At 44.6% G+C, this 4643-nt stretch overlaps 1 pseudogene across 1 annotated transcript; it reads right to left on the reverse strand.

Annotated features, from left to right (window-relative positions):
- Nucleotides 1–3071: 3071 nt before the first annotated feature.
- Nucleotides 3072–4062, reverse strand: LOC108519801 (ras-related protein Rab-28 pseudogene; annotated as a pseudogene). The gene has a single exon (XR_001882734.1). The product of XR_001882734.1 is annotated as a ras-related protein Rab-28 pseudogene (transcript).
- Between the last annotated feature and the right edge of the window lie 581 nt (nucleotides 4063–4643).

A 4643-nucleotide genomic window follows, 5' to 3' on the forward strand; every position in this document is an offset into this window, starting at 1 on the left:
CAAAGACAACCGTAAGTTTTGTGAATAGTTGCATTGAACTCCAAGTGCAGAATGTCTGCAATCTTATTTTTTCCAATATATAAACTGAAAATGTTAAACTGTATCCCTAAACATTCTATATAAAATATTGGGAGAAGAGAAAACAACAGTATGATACAGTAAAAGGAGAAATTCAGGTAGAGACTATAACTTGCTTAGGTAACTGGTCACAAGGCAATAATTGGTAATTATTCTTCCTAAAATACAGTTTTGTGTATATATATATATATTTTTTACCTCAGTTAATGGTTGGTATTTTACTTGGTTTACTAATCCTTCAGTCCTGAGGGGTCTAAGCCTGTGTGATGTTGTAATAATCTTCCTTTAGCTTTTTTTTTTTTTTTTTTTGAGACAGAGTCTTGCTCTGTAGCCCAGGCTGGAGTGCAGTGGTGTGATCTCAGCTCACTGTAAGCTCCGCCTCCAAGGTTCATGTCATTCTCCTGCCTCAGCCTCCTGAGTAGTTGGGACTACAGGCGTCCACCACCATGCCGGGCTAATTTTTTTAGTAGAGACAGGGTTTCACTGTGTTAACCAGGATGGTCTTGATCTCCTGACCTCGTAATCTGCCCGCCTCAGCCTCCCAAAGTACTGGGATTACAGGCGTGAGCCACTGCACCTGGCCTCCTTTAGCTTTTAAAAAACATTTTGGCTGGGTGAGATGGCTCACAACTGTAATCTCAGCACTTTGGGAGGATAGCTTGAGGCCTAGGCAACACAGACCCTGTTTCCATGAAAAATAAAATTAGCTGGGCATGATGGCACTTGCCTATAGTCCTAGCTACTCAGGAGACTGAGGCCAGAGGATTGCTTGAGCCCATTAAGCCTGCAGTAAACTATGATCACACCACTGTACTCCAGCCTGGGGTGACAGAGCGAGACCCTGTCTCATAAAACAAACAAAACCGTTTTATTCCACAACAAAATGGGCATGGAAAATTTTAAAATTGAAGTGTAACACACAGAAAAGTAAAGCAACTTCCACTTCTGGAAATGATGGAGTAATTGGTACAGCACCTGCTCTCTCCCCATAAACAACTGTAAAACTAACCAACATATAATGAGGCAACTATTTTGAGACATTGCACAATAAGTACTCTAGAAGTACAATCCCTGAGAAAAGAAAACCACACGAGGAGAGCCCCATGTTCACTCAATTCTCTGACTAGGGGCAATTTTCTGATTGTAGCCCAGGAAGGTGAAGTTCAAACACAGCACACTGTTCTCACTCACTGGACAAGGGAAGCAAAGATCACAGTTTGGGTTTTGAAGTGGAAAGACAGTGTCCCCAGATGTTGGTGTGGGGTTCCCTGCAGGTCTTTAAAATTTTTTTTTTTATTTTGAGACGGAGTCTCACTCTGTTGTCCAGGTTGGAGTGCAGTGGTGCCATCTTGGCTCACTGTAACCTCCATCTCCCAGATTCAAGTGATTCTCCTGCCTCAGCCTTTTGAATAGCTGGGACTACAGGCATCCGCCACCATGTCCGGCTAATTTTTGTATTTTTAAGTAGAGATGAGGTTTTGCCATGTTGGCTGGCTGGTCTTGAACTCCTGACCTCAGGTGATCTGCCCACCTCGGCCTCCCAAAGTATTGAGATTACAGGCGTGAGCCACCACCCTGTGGGTCTTTTAAGAGAATTTAAATTTGTGACAGAAAAACATCTGAACATCAGGTACAGTCTGATTCACAAAGATTCAACAGTATGTCACTGCCCAGGTGTGGTAGCTCACACCTATAATCCCAGCACTTTGGGAGGCCGAGGCAGAAGGATCACTTGAGGCCAAGAGTTTGAGACCAGCCCTTGAAACATAGCGAGACCCCATCTCTACAAAAAACTTAAAAATTAGCCAGGTGTGGTGGTACATGCCTGTAGTTCCAACTACTTGGGAGGCTGAGGTGAGGGGATCGCTTGAGCCTGGGAGTTCGAGGCTGCAGTGAGTGTGGTTGTGGTTCTGCACTCCAGCCTGGGTGACAGAGGGAGACCCTGTCTCAAAAACAAAAAAAATCTGAAAAAATAAAACCCACCACCACAACAGACCCCCAGAACAAACAAAACCTATATCATAACTCATTCCTGGACTACTCTTACGCAGTTTGCAGGAGAAATTCCAGGTGGAGCATCAGCTGAACATTTATCTAAATTCATAAAGTCATCTGACCTATTACGCAATACATCATGACTACAGTCTACAAAGTAGGCAATTTAGGCCCGTTTTTATTTATTCATTTATTTATTTTGAGACGGAATTTCGCTCTCGTCGCCCAGGCTAGAGTGCAATGGCTCAATCTCAGCTCACTGCAACCTCCGCCTCAGCCTCCTGAGTAGCTAGGATTATAGGCGTCTGCCACCATGCCCTGCTAATTTTTTTTTGTATTTTTAGTAGAGACAGGATTTCACCATGTTGGCCAGACTGGTCTCGAATTTCTGACCTCAGGTGATCCATCTGCGTCGGCCTCCCAATATGCTGGAATTACAGACGTGAGCCACCACGCCTGGCCAGGCCCCTTTTTAAAAATGAAAAAATATTTCTATTACAAGCTTATTTTGAGCATGTTCAGTTAGATGACAGCTTTATTTTTATTCGCAATTGATAGCAACAGAATCAAGTATCTATAGGCAAAATATGTTAACTTGTGTGATATTTGCACCCTGAAGTATACTTCGACATGTGTGAGTTCACATGAGAGAATGAAACCACTGTGACAAGATCCTGGCTGATGATCAAGACTAGGATACTTTTCATATTTGTTTAAAACATTTACGTCAGGGAAAAAAGCAAGAACATACAGAGAAGCAACACCATTGTTTTTTTCTTTTTTCTTTTTCCAGATGGAGTTTCGCTTGTTGCCCAGGCTGGAGTGCAATGGTGAGATCTTGGCTCACTGCAATCTCCACCTCCCGGGTTTAAGCGATTCTCCTGCCTCAGCCTCCCGAGAAGTTGGAATTGCAGGTGTGCACCACCACGCTCGGCTAATTTTTTGTATTTTTAGTAGAGACGGGGTTTCACCATACTAGTCAGGCTAGTCTCAAACTCCTGACCTCAGGTGATCGATCCACTTACCTCGGCCTCCCAAAGTGCTGGGATTACAGGCATGAGCCACCGTACCTGGCCAGACACCATTCTTTTTCAATGAAACAGTCTAATTTCGGAGAATGAGCCTTCCGATTTGAATGCAATGTGTGTGGTCCCAGTGTTGAATTCTTTTGAATCCAAGTACATGCCTACGACTAGGAGGAACACTTAAGGATGAAGCAAGTTTGGAGGAAAGTGTTAACTACAGAGATGGTCACTGATAAAACGAGTTCTTAGAATTTCTCAGACACACCCAGAGGTGAAGGGCAGCCGGAACTATGAACACAATGGAAAAATGAGCTCACCCAACTGCACACACAGAGCTTCTAGAAGGGTTAACAGCTCTTGCCATAGGTTCCTGGTTGTAGTTGACAATATCTGCCTTCACCACCCTCTGTGACTGTTCTATTTCTGCTTTGTTTAATTTGATTCCAAGGATTTCAGCAGCAACTTTTTGAAAACACAGGAAGACAGAGTCTGTTGCCTTGGCTGAAACCAAGTGGCTATTAAAACCGTTTTCCTGGCAAAACCGTAAGTGTTTTTCAGGTTTTACTGTTTGATTATGCTGCAAATCAATTTTATTGCCCACTAAGGCAACCAGTGGCTGAGTTTCTGACTCTTCACTCACTTTCTTCATTAATCTTCTAAAAATTCTCAAAGCTTGGATAACTTGTAATATCATATACCAAGAGGATTTCCTGTGCTTCATAGATGCATCTGTCCAACATTTTGCTTCCTGTTGTCTGGCCTCCTGTATCCCAGACTAGAGAATAACATTCAAGTTTCCTGGCAATGTTATCGTTTTCAAAATAAATCCAGTCCTATAGTTTGTACTGGTTCCTGAAAGTTTTCTGAGCAAAATCTGCAGCTCAGGAGGTCTTCCGGGAGGTGCTGTTCCCTAGCACGATGATTTTCAGTGCTGGTCCTGGCTCTCTTCCTTAGAGTCCTACATGATGTCCCAGGAACCATGCCCACCCCCCTCCCCCAGGTGGAGGGAGGAGGGGAAGGAGAATGTCTCAAGGGGTGAGAGAGGAAGAAGGGAGGTAGTGGGGACAGTACCTCACTTGTCTGCTCGATGTCAGCAGCGACTGGAGAATCTCTCGCCAGGTGCCATCTTGCCTATCTCTTCTCCCTCTGCCCCCTGTGGATCTTTTGTTGAGGGCTGGGCTGTACATCCGTAGTATGAGATCCTTTGAGGCCTAGAAAAGAGCAGCTGCTATGGGGTTGAAAGAAGAATGGAGAAGGCCAGGTGCAGTGGCTCATGCCTGTAATCCCAGCACTTGGGGAGGCCAAGGTGGGCGGATCAGTTGAAGTCAGGAGTTTGAGACCAGCCTGGCCAACATGGCAAAACCCCATCTCTACTGAAAATACAGAAATTAGCCGGGTATGGTGGCTCATGCCTATAGTCCCAGCTACTTGAGAGGCTGAGGCAGGAGAATGGTTTGAATCCAGGAGACAGAGGTTGCAGTGAGCCAACATTGCGCCATTGCTCTCCAGCCTGGGTGACAAAGCAAGAGTCTGTCTCAAAAAAAA

This window comes from Rhinopithecus bieti, unplaced genomic scaffold, assembly GCF_001698545.2.
Source record: "Rhinopithecus bieti isolate Rb0 unplaced genomic scaffold, ASM169854v2 scaffold_49727, whole genome shotgun sequence".
In the NCBI taxonomy this organism is placed as follows: domain Eukaryota; kingdom Metazoa; phylum Chordata; class Mammalia; order Primates; family Cercopithecidae; genus Rhinopithecus; species Rhinopithecus bieti.